At 44.3% G+C, this 12278-nt stretch overlaps 1 pseudogene; it reads left to right on the top strand.

The window, feature by feature from the left end:
* Positions 1–11986, top strand: part of LOC144370526 (hexokinase-2-like) — a 100830-nt pseudogene extending 88844 nt beyond the window's left edge.
* The last annotated feature ends 292 nt before the right edge of the window (positions 11987–12278 follow it).

Below are 12278 nucleotides of genomic sequence, written 5' to 3'. Positions count from 1 at the left end.
GAAAGAAGGTGAAAGCTTTATGAGGCAGAGCCTTGCAGAAGGTCATTGGGAGTCTGTCCTTGAAGGAGATATTGGGATCCAGGCCCCTTCCTCTGTCTTTTTGCCTCCTTACCAATGATGCAAACAGCTCTGCTCTGCCCCAAATTTCAGCCATGATGGACTACCTTGCTATGGGTCCAAAAGCAACAGGGCTAAGCAACCATGGATTCAAACTTCTGAAACTCTGAGCCCAAATTCTTTGATTCTCTCAGGTATTTTGTCATAGGGATGGAAACTTGACTAACACATCTGTCTCTTCTCCACATGTTCCCTCTCTCCTTTGCCTTAATTCACTCATTCATTGAGTCAGTCAACAAACATCAGTTGAACAATTTCCAGGACTGCTATTTTAGTTCTCGGGGTACAGCAGTGAACAAAATGGACAAATTCCTGCCTTGTATCCTAGTAGTGAGAGAATGAGCACAGCTGTCCCCTGTGCTTAGTGCTCTCAAGACAAAAAGAGCAGGGTAAAAGGACAGAGATGTTGGTGTGGGGCCGTGTGAGGCCTATTTTATACAGGAGTGAAGAAAGTCCTTTCTGATAAAGTGAAGACAGCAGAAATGAGGAGATGGGGAAGAGGGGTTTGTGTGTGTGTGTGTGTGTGTGTGTGTGTGTGTGTGTGTGAGAGAGAGAGAGAGAGAGAGAGAGAGAGTGTGTGTTAGAGAGAGAGAGAGAGAGAGAGAGAGAGAGAGAGAGAGAGAGAGAGAGAGCAAGAGCTCTCCAGGCAGAGGGAAAGGCAAGAACTGTTGAGGAAGAGAATGGAAGCAGCTAGGCAGTGAGCACAGGGAGGTCGAGGGTGGGGGAAGGGTTTGAGACCAGATCATGCAGGCCTTACAGCCTGTCGTAACGTGTCTGCACTCTTCTCCAAGCACAAGGAGAAGCAAATCATATTGAGCAAAGGAGTTCCAAGGTCTCGGTCATGTTATTCAAAAGAGCCAATTAGCTGCCCTGTAGAGAACAGACAGAAAAACCAGTTATAAGGCTCCTACAATGCAGCAGGTGAGACCACAGTTCAGGGAGTGGTCGTGGCCAAGATGCGTACATTATATGAAGCCAAAGTCAGCAGATTTACTGATAGAGCAGACATGGGTGTGAAGGAAAGGGACTCAATGCTGACTCCAAGGTGTTTGGCCCGAGTAATTAGATGAAGGGAGTTGCCACCCATGAGCATGGGGAAGAGTGAGGGAGGAGCAGGCTTTGAGGAGAGAATCAAGAGATCTATTTCAAACGAATGGCACAACAGTCATGCCAGCATTCATATTGTGATCTTGCAGTACTCTTTCCCACGTTTGCTGACCAGAAGTATGGGGCAGGAAATGGACCATAGGATCCTGGGGTATTTGGAAATACTAGCTAGCAAGAAAGCTTTCAAAGATGATTTGGGTCTGGTCCCAAGGACTAATGCCAGTTAGAAGGGTGGGATAAGGATGGGATAATGATCTGGGAATGTAGCTCAGTGGTGGAGCACTTGCTTAGCATGTAGAAGGCCCTGGGTCCAGTAAAAAAGAAAAAGAAAGAAAGAGAGAAGAAAGAAAGAAGAATATGTGAGCATTAATAAGGATAAAACTGCAATGAATTGCAATATCATCAAATGTATTTAAATCCATGTGTTTATGATGATGCTAAAATAGATCTTTTAATTGGTGCTTGTTGGAGAATGATGGCAAACCAACTCATTATTGAGAAAAATGATTGATAGTAAAGGGAAAGAATAAGCATTTATTATGCCTTTTATGTGCAAACTATACCTAGGATAATCAAATAGTATTTGAGGGGGCATTTTTCTTTAATAATCTTCCAGCTAATGAATGAGGAAGAATGATAGAATTTGAATATCACACCATCTTAATGAGGTAATGGGTCCAGGCAATGAGCATAAACTGCTCTGAATATGATAAAAAAGAGACATTATTTGCCTCTCAATAGAAGGATCTGCCACTACCTCTAGAATCCAAATACCAATTTTCAGATAATTCAGAGGAGGTTGTGACATGCCAAACAATACTGTGGGGTGCATTCAGCAAGATCCAAAGAGAGGATAATACCATAAGACAAATGACCTAGTTTCCACAAATAAATTGCCAAGAAAAGGGAATGGGAGGGAGAATCTAGAGATTAAAAGACTTACAGATATATTAATCACACTGTGCAGACCTTATTTGAATTCTGATTCAAGCTTCCAAAAAATTATGAGGTAGATGGATAATGGAACATTGACTGGCTATTAGATGATGTTAAGAAATTGTCTTTTTTTTTAATGAGGACAATGAGGGCATGATGATGTTTAAAAATGAGGACTTGTCTTTTAGAGATGCAAACTAAAAAAAAAGATATATATGGAATGATACAACATGTATGTCTGGGAAAGATAATATGGGGTGGAGAATGGAAACAAGATTGGTCCTGAGTGAATAGTCACCGAGCCTGTGGGATGGGTGGGGGAGTTGGTACACCAGTCTGTCTATGGACTTTTGTGGATGTTTGAAATCCCTTATTATAAGGAGTAAGTCAAAGATAAAATATAGGAAAGAAAAGGAGGAAGGAAGAAAAGGAAGCAAGGAGAAAGGCAGGGAGGGAGAAAGGGAAGGAAGGGGAATTTTGTTTGGGGCACCTTACAGTGAGGAGGTAGTTTGCTATCCAGGTGGAGGTGTTGCATAGGTAGTTGAGTCTGTGGGAAGGAAGTTCAGGAGTGTTAAGGCTAGAGAAAAAAAATTAAGAAATCTTAAATTTTTATAAATTTATAAATGATGAGCCAGGGATGGCCCATGTCTGTAAACTCAGTGATTCAGGAGCCAGAGGCAGGAAGATCACTAGTTCAGGACCAGCCAACTTAGCAAGACCCTGGCAACCTAGCAACACCCTGTGTGGTTCTCTCTAATCCTCAGCCACTTTTTTTTATTGATTTTATTTTGAGACAGGATCTCACTATCTTGCTTAGGTCCTCACTAGGTTACAGAGGCTGGCTTTAAACTGGTAAGCCAAGAAGGGAGAGAGAGAAGTGGAAGGGTCACCCTGGGGACCAACCAAGTGGGAGACCATGCTATGAAGGATGGGCACATTCAAGTGCCAAGTGCTGCACAGAGTCAAGTGCATGCTGGATGAAGAGGGGCTGTTACCTTTGGCAGCCATCATTTATTTGGGTTTAAAAAAGTTTGTGGTGGTTGGACTGGGGATGTGACTCAAGCGGTAGTGCACTCGCCTGGCATGCATGCGGCCTGGGTTCGATCCTCAGCACCACATACAAACAAAGATGTTGTGTCCACCAAATACTAAAAAATAAATATTAAAAATTTCTCCCTCTCTCCCTCCCTCTCTCTTTAGAAAAAAAAAGTTTGTGGTGTGGGTGGGAAGAAAAACCCAAGTGGCATGGATTCTAGAAGACAGGAGATGAGAGGCAGTTGAGTGTTTAGGGGAGATTTGCAATACAGAGCAGAAATGAGACAGAGGCAGCGGTGAGAGCCATGTGAGATCAACAGAGTCGTTTTATTTTAAGTGGGAGAAATTATTCTTATGGGAATGGTGGAGTGTGGGGCAGAGAGAAATGATGTGGGAGAGAGGGCAACTACTGACTGGATTTCCCTGTTCATCCAGAACATCCTGAAACAGGTCACAATGCAGTCAAATTCACTGCATTTGGTGTCATGACACACATATTTCACTGGCAGAAGCCTGAATATTGCCCCCATGGTCTCCCCAGGGAGATGTATGTTTGATGGCCATGTGTTCATTCTTGAAGCTGCATCCACAATGAGGCAATGGGGTTGAGGCCCCATGGGTTCAGGGCTCACAGATCAGCACAGAGCACTCTGTGAAAGCCCATGCCAGCCCAGGCTGGGGTCACCTGGAGACACTTTATTGGTCCCCTTGCACAAGTTCTTGGCAAATTCCTCACCTCCACTCACTGGTGGCACCGAGAAGCAACTGATGACTTCTGGTGCCAACAGGAGTGTGTGCCCACTGTTCTAGCAGCATCCTCATGGCTCAGGCCATGCTCTTGCTATGCTCCTCCATAGCTGTCCACACTGAGAACAGAGTGAAGAGGTGAGGTCATTTCACACAGACCACACAGGTTTCAGTGTCTAGCCGAGATGTGGGGTGGACAGTGGGACAGATGGGCCTGAAGTTCAGAGAGAAGATCAGGCTGGAAACAGGCAGTGGGGAATTGTTAGACCGCGGCCAGGTAGTGAGCACAGGGAGGAGGGGAGGGCAGGTAGAGAAGAGGGTAGGCAGCTGCAAGGCACTTGAGTGAGGAGACTCACCTGTGTGAAATACTGCTGGCAGGTCACCTCAGGGGAGGACTCTCAATGGCCCCTGAGATTTGCAATGTGGAGTCATTTAATGAACTCCATAGAAGCAGTTGTGGCAGAGTCATGAGAAGGAAACTGATTGAAGTGGGTTTGAGAAAGAATGAGAGGAAAAGAAGTGGAGTCTGAGTATGAATAAGTGCTTTGAAGAGGATGGATATAATATGGTGGTGAGAGGAGGCTTGAGGTTTGGGGTCAAGAAGGTTTTTAGTTTTTTATGGGGGAGATTTTCATACACATATATGATGATTATGGAGATGATTCAGTGAAAAGAAAAAAAAACTGTTCCTGAAAGAGAGACAGAGACAAATTGATGAAGTGATGTGGTTGAGTAGGTACAGGACAGGATCCAGGGTGTGTGATGGGGGCTACACCTAGGAGCACACCCCACTCATCCTTCCTACTAGGAGGAACAGGGACTATGATACAGTTGCACATAGTTGCAGTGATCCTTGAAGATTTTTTTTTACTTTGTATCAGGAATTGAACTCCAAAGCCCTTAAGCACTGAGCTACATCTCCAGCCCTTTTTAATATTTTATTTAGACGCTGAGTCTCTCTGAGTTGCTTAGGGCCTCACTAAGTTGCTGAGGCTGACTTTGAGCTCCTGATCATCACTTGCTCCTGATCTTCGTGCCTCAGCCACTGGGCTTACAGGTGTGTGCCACTGTACCTGGCTGAAAGTGTGGTTTTAAAACTGGGGGCTTTGTTCTCAAAGGCCCAGAAGATTTTTCTCAGGTCTGAAAATGTATTATCTCAAAAACAAATGTCATTATAATTGTATCTTTGACTCTTCCCTATTCTTCACATTCCACATCCAGATAAGTCATTAGGTGATGTGATTCCACCTGCCCCAGGGGTCTTGTCTGTAGTGCCCCTGGCTTTCTTTAGCTCAGTAGCATGGAAGGGCTCCTGCTCAGCATCTGGCTGACCTGATCTAGCAAATACTTGATGCCTGTTTGGGGAGCTTGTGAGCAAGTGATGTAATCTGTTTCCCTCCTAAACTCGGGTAAACTCGGGATAATAATGGTACTTACCCTCTCAGTCCATTAAAAAATTAAAATAAGTAATGGTGCCCAGTGCTCCACACTTGGTGGGCATCAAGTTTGAGCGGTCTATATTTTTATCAGCCCTCACTCTGCATTTCAGGTTGAATTTGCATAGTGTGAATTTCTACTCTAGAATTTCTGATGCGTCCTGTGGGTCCCCCAACTCTCCTGCCTGGCGTCCTTGCCCTTCCTTGTATTTTAGATTCAGAACAAACCCACCATTCACCAACCCATATATTTCCATTTGCTTTTACAAATTTACCAAAGATACTGTTTCTCACATCTTAACCTGGAGAAATCGTGCACATTCTCCAGGCTTCATTGCAAAATACTGCAGTATTTCCCCTGACCATTCTTCCCATGCCTGGCTGGTCCCTTCTTGCCTTGCCCCTTATTTCTAAGTTTGCCTCTTAGTTCTAAGTTTGCCTGTCTGTACTCCCATGGGACTATGTGCTCCTCGGGAGCAGGATGACTGTTTATTTCCTGTCTTTATTTTTTTGGTGCCTTGAACTAGCACCAGGACAAATCAAAGCTTGGAGGAATGAAGGGTTAGTTATTTCCTCCTTGATATCCATCTCTTTCCCAGCTCTTTGTGATGCACATTGAATTATTGAATTACCTGTTGATGATCTATCTTCTCCATCATGCCATGAATGCACCGAGAGATGAGATGTTCGTTTTATTTTCCCCCCAGAAATAACGATCCTAACACACAGCAGTGTCTATAAATGTTTATGCACAAAATCGAATGAATGAACCCTCCTCCAGGGCCACAATCTCCCTCACCCCGCCACAACCCCAAATGCAGGTGGGCATCCCCGCAGACATAGCAGTGGCCTCCAGGAGGCGCCCGCCTCTCAGAGGTGCTGGGAACAGCAGGCGCCCCTTCCTGGCAGGCGAACGGGTTAGTTACAGCTGCACCAGCCCTGAGCAAAGAGATGGGGACCGCACGATTGACACGCTGCTTCACCCCATGAACGCGCGACTTGCCTCAGGGATGCATCTCCTTTCTGTTCTTCTGGGCCACGATGCTAACATTTAAGGAACGTTAATTGAGGGTGGGTTGTGGGAGGCTGCCATCTTCCCGTGCTCCTTGGGAGATGCTAAGCCTCTGCTGCTGGCTGTGACAGCTACAATATGCGCACATATAAAATGTTCTTTATCTGTCATCATATGATAACAACAAGTGCGTGGCATGTCTAGCACTATCCTATGTTCTTTATACATCAACTGAAAGGCGCATAATAAGATAAAAAAGTATAAATTCCCATCTTGTTAGAAAAATTCGATGCAGTGGGATTGAATTCCTCACAATATGGCCCAATTAGCAGTAGCTGAGGCAAGGTTAGAACCGCGGCAGTTTGTACGTGAGTGTGCAACAGGCTCCCAGCTATCCACAGCCACCTGCTGTCTAGCCAAGGGACCACTGAGCTGTCTTGCCAGCTAGGACCCAGATAGCCAGACAACAATTTTAAAGGCCTACTATGTTCCAAGTGGCTTGCTTTGCATTGAGTATCAGCAGGTAAACAAGTGACCCTTCCTGGAACATTCAGACTGATAGAGGAGACCAAAATGTTGGGAGAGTGATGTGGCCAGTGGGAATGATGGGCAGAGCAGTAAGTGCCTGGGAAGGAGCCAGAAAAGGAGGTACCAGCCTTTTCACTGCCTTCCAAGGCAGCCCACCTGGGTTCCTACCACCACTAGTGCATTATAGTTATACATAATATTGGGCATCATTTGACATGATTATACAAGCATGAAATATAGTTGGCGCTAATTCCATCTCTAGGCTTTTCCTCTGCCTGTCCCTTTCCTGTTTCCTTTCCTCTGTTCTGCTGGTCTTCTACTTATTTATAGTTTTTTTATTAGCACATTAGCGCTTTATGGATATACATAAAGGTGAAATTCACTGTGGTATATTTATATATATACATAGGATAGTTTGGTCAATTTCATTCTGGTGTTCCTCCCTTTTCCCATTCATTTCCCCCCACCCAATCTCTTTCTTCTATTTCATTGATCTCACTTTTATTTTTATGGGGTCCCCTCACTATTTCCTTTATTTTTCTCTTTTTTGGGAGCTTGTGAGCAAGTGATATAATCTGCCCCCCCCCTTTGGTAAAATCAGGATGATAATAATATCTTCCATATTTGAGAGATAACATTTGACCATTGATTTTCTGAGTCTGGCTTATTTCACTGAGTATGATGACCTAGTTTTATCCATTAACCAGAAAATGCTATAATTTCATTCTTTTTTTTTTTAATGGCTGAGTAAAACTCAGTTGTGCACATATAATATATTTTCTCTATCCAGCCATCTATTGACAGGCATCTGGGCTGGTTTCATAAGTTGATTATTGTGATCTGTGTTTATTTAAACATTGATGAGGCTATACCACTATAATATGCTGATATTAATTCTTTTGGTTAGATACTAAGGAATGGGACAACTAGACCATATGGTGGTTCCACTTCTAGATTTCTGAGGAATCTTCATACTGTTTTCAAAAGTGATTGTACTAATTTGCAGTCCCACCAACAATGTATGAATGTAACTTTCCCCCTATACCCTTACCAGAATTTATTATTATTTGTATTCTTGATAATGGCCATTGTGACTTGAGTAAGAAGAAATCTCAGTGTAATATTGATTTTCATGATTGATAGAGTTGTTAAACATTTTTCCATGTGTTTTTTGGTAATTTGTCCTTCTTTTGAGAAATGTCTGTTTAGTTCTTTTCCCCATTTATGAATTTTTTTGTGTTATTAAGTTTTTTGAGTTCTTTATGCATTCTGGATATTAATCTTCTGATTGAGACATTAGTGGCAAAGGTCTTCTCCCATTCTGTAGACTTTCTCATTGTTCTGGCTTGTTTGCTGGGCAGTACCTTTTTAATTTGATGCCATCCCATTTATTGAGGTGGTTTTATTTCTTGTGCATTAGGAGCCTTGTTAAGAAAGTTGGTGCCTGTACTAAGATGTTGGAGTGTTGAGCCTACATTTTCTTCTAGGAGTTGGAGAGTTTCTGGTCTAATTTCTAAGTGTTTGATTTACTTCAAGTTGAATTTTGTGCAGTGTGGGAGATGCAATTTTTACCCCAGTCTTGTTATTGACCTTCTTTTTGGCAGCTGGTGCTCTGGTCTTTGTGCTGGAAACCTGTCTGTTCCCTAGTCCCTCTAGGGCTTGGGTAAACCCCCAGTCTCTACCAGTCCAGTTTTTTTTTTTTTAATATTTATTTTTTAGCTATTGGTAGACACAACATCTTTGTTTGTATGTGGTGCTGAGGATCGAACCCCGGCCGCACGCATGCCAGGCGATCGCGCTACCACTTGAGCCATATCCCCAGCCCTACCAGTCCAGTCTTGTCCCCAAGTCCTTGTATGGCAGCTAGGATTCTTGTCCTTGGCGGTCAACTTATTTTGTGCTTCCTGCTTAGATTTCTGAATAACAGGGACTGTTCTTCGCTTGCTTATTGGACTGTTACCAATTAGACCCCTCACCCCTGTCTTCCCATGCTTTCCCATCCGCATGTTGGCCCCATCATCAACAGTATGAGCTTGCCTGATCCTCCACTAGGCTCTGCATTTCTAGGCCTTGGCCCAGCTTTCCCATCTATTCTACCTCTGAAGCCCTCCTTACCTGCTGGCTTAATCATACCTCTGTCTCCCCTCCAACAACTGCTGGTGTCTACAAGACCAACAGACTCTAGACTATTCTTTTCCTCTGACAGTTTCTCAGGCACAAGATGTCAAGTGTTCCTAGGGTCACTCAGGACTAAAAATAAGAGTCCACAGCTGCCCAGGATTCCTGGGGACATCTCAGCCCCAGTGCAGGCTAGCAGCTTTTCTTTACCTCTCACAGAGTGGGCAGTTTAGGCTTGTTATTGGCTGTTCTAGAGGTGAGATTTTCAGCCACAGAACTGCTGTTACAATGGACTGGGTGATGCTTGCCTCTGGGCTCTACCCTCTAGATGCCAGAGGTACGCTACCCTCAGTTGTGGTGGTGAAACTATCTCAACATTGCCAGTCATCCCATTACCACTTACACAGAACATAGGGTTGGGGGGGTCAAGTGGCACTAGAGAAAGGATCATGCCACAGTGACATCCCAGCAGAACTCTATGAAAGGGACATCCTCACTGTAGCAGGGGTTGAAATGACCCAAGGAACAGTAAATGCTGACTGAGAGGGTCTCCTTGCAAGTGGAGCTCCATCTTTGGGGACCTGAAGCCCTCTATGTCACAGTCATTTCCCTATTTCTAATTCTGTTCATCTCGTCCCACGTGGGTTTCACCTCCTTGCCTTCTGAGAAATCACAGCATTCATGTCAAGGAGTCTCAAGGTTTTTCTAGTCACTGAGTCACAAAAATTGTTGTGGGTAAAGATTTTAAGAGAAGGTGGCTGAGAACCAAACAGGAAGTTCTGAACCCCCTTGAGTTCTCCTTTCCTTTCTACCCACGATTAGGAGTAGATAAGCACATACAGATGCTTCCAGACCTGTGCAGATCAACCCATCTTAAATTTATTTACTTATTTTTATTTTTTTATTAGTTGTTGATGGATCTTTATTTTATTTACTTATCTATTTATATATGGTGCTGAGAATCAAACTCAGTGCCTCACACATGCTAGGTAAGAGTGCTACCACTGAGCCCCAGCCCCAGCGCCCCCATCTTAAATTTAAAATGCCCTAAGTTGAAAATGCATGTCATGCACCTGACTTACTGACCATCACAGTTTGGCAACACAGTCCACTGCAGGGTGGGGGCTGTTCCCCAATGATGGCTTGGTTACTGGGAGCTGGGGCTCACTGCCAAGGCCCAAATTGCAAGTTTGTTGTAGTGCATATCGCTGAACCAAGAAAAGATCAAATTAAAAAATTGCAGTACCTTTTGTGATGAATACACATTACTTTTATATCATTGTAAAGTAATACATATATTACTTTACAATGAATAAATAATAAATAATAAATTAATAAATATTTATTTATTTATATTTATATATTGGGTCCTATGGACTGGGAGGTCACAGTCCTCTCTCTGCCTCTTCAAGAGGCCTTGGGCAAGTCACTCATCTCCATACTAAAATCACACAGTCCCCTTGAGCTCTTGTCCCCTTGGACCCCCTTTGGTTGTTGGAAGAACATACAGATGTTGAGGTGACCCATCATGAGATGCTATCTTAGCACCAGGCTAGTGATTGACAGAACTGGGTTTCGAAACAAATATGCCACCCAGGGGAGCAGGGAGGGGAAGTGTTACCAGGTGCCATGCCCTGTGAGTACCCTTTGCTGGCCTTTGACAGGAAGGAGCCTCAAGATTTCAGTAGTGGCCTCTGCCTTTCCAGGTATTGGATAACATCATTTTCCTCTATGCCAAGAAGGAGGAATGGAAGAAGGCTGAAGAACAACTCGCACTGGCCACCAACATGAAGTCTGAGGCCAGACACTCCTTGTCAGTACAAGGCGATGGAAAGTGTTTGGGTAGGTGTGTTGGGGAGGGGAGGTTTCCACAGTTCTAACTGTGTCAGCGCTCTCTGTGTCTGGGCAGCCCTGCTCCACGCTCAGCATGAGACCATTTAAGCTTTTGGATCTGGGCCAAGAAGCCAAGGACAAGAGCACAGGGTGGCAGAGCCCTTGAATCCCTTGTAGTGGGGATCCTTGGCAGCCTGTCACCCCTGGGTGGTAGGATGTTAGAGGCTGAGCAGTGCTATGAGGGCATAGGCTGCTTGCTTTTGAGTCTTAGCAGCCTGGCATAGAGCCAGGTGTTGTGACCCCTTGCCCGCAAGGAAGACGCAACTCGGGAATCTTCTTTCAGCAGTTTATTCAGGCCTTTAATTATGTGTCTCTGGAAGCTTCTTCTATTACTACTACTACTACTACTACTACTACTACTTCTACTTCTACTACAGCTACTGCTACTGTTACTTCTACTGTTACTGCTTCACCCGAGCGCCCCAGCCTTGATAAAGCATACCAAGCCCCAATGCAAAACTGCCACGTGGACCTTTCTCATAGGGTGTTTTACAGCTATGTGCCATCTCTCCCAAAATAAGGAGTTGTTTATCACAGGCCACGGCGCTTATCAGCGCCATCTTGTAATGGCGACCACGGTCCGCTGACACGGCTCACCACAGCCAGGTACAAAATGGCCCTCCACAAAACATCTTGATTACAGGAATAAATGGGAAAAGTAAATGATAGTCTGAGCACATTGGGAATGAAGTTTTAAATAGGATTTTTTTTTTTTTTGGTGGGACAGGTACTGGGGATTTAATCCCGGAACACTTTACCGCTGAGCTACATCCCCCAGCACTTTCTTTTTCTTTTTTTCTTTTTTTTTAATTTTGAGACACCATCTCCCAAAGTTGTTTAGGGACTCTACTTTTCCTCAGATACACCAGTCTGCTGCTGGCTTTGCTTCCTTTCCCATCCCAGATGCAATCTAGCTTGATCTCTTGAACCCTTTACTTGCTGGTTCCTCAACTTTTCTGTCTCCTTGTAAACAGCTGTGCTGGATGACATCCCTGGCTGGATCAGCTTTCTGTCCTTCACTTGGGATGCTCAAGGGTGCTGCAGTTCACACAGTTGATGGGTTATTGCCAGGCTGGACTGGCTACCTGACTTGTGAGGTCCAGTGTGAAATGAACATCTAGGTCTCTTGTTTAAAAACTTCAAGAATTTCAAAATGGTGACAGCAGGTTATTAAACCAAGTGAGGAACGCTTTTAAGCATGGGTTCTTGTGCTTGATCATAAGTGTGGCATCCACCTTCACACAGCATCCAGGACTATGCATGTGATCATCCTGGAGTCTCAGAACTGCCAACTCCTCTGCCCTCCCCATGGGCCTGCCACCACTTCTGTCCTTAGTTATCCCTCCCCA

The sequence above is a fragment of the Ictidomys tridecemlineatus genome, chromosome 14 (genome assembly GCF_052094955.1).
Source record: "Ictidomys tridecemlineatus isolate mIctTri1 chromosome 14, mIctTri1.hap1, whole genome shotgun sequence".
Classification (NCBI taxonomy): domain Eukaryota; kingdom Metazoa; phylum Chordata; class Mammalia; order Rodentia; family Sciuridae; genus Ictidomys; species Ictidomys tridecemlineatus.
The sequence above is the reverse complement of the archived record's forward strand: the minus strand, read 5'-3'. Positions and strand labels throughout refer to the sequence as shown.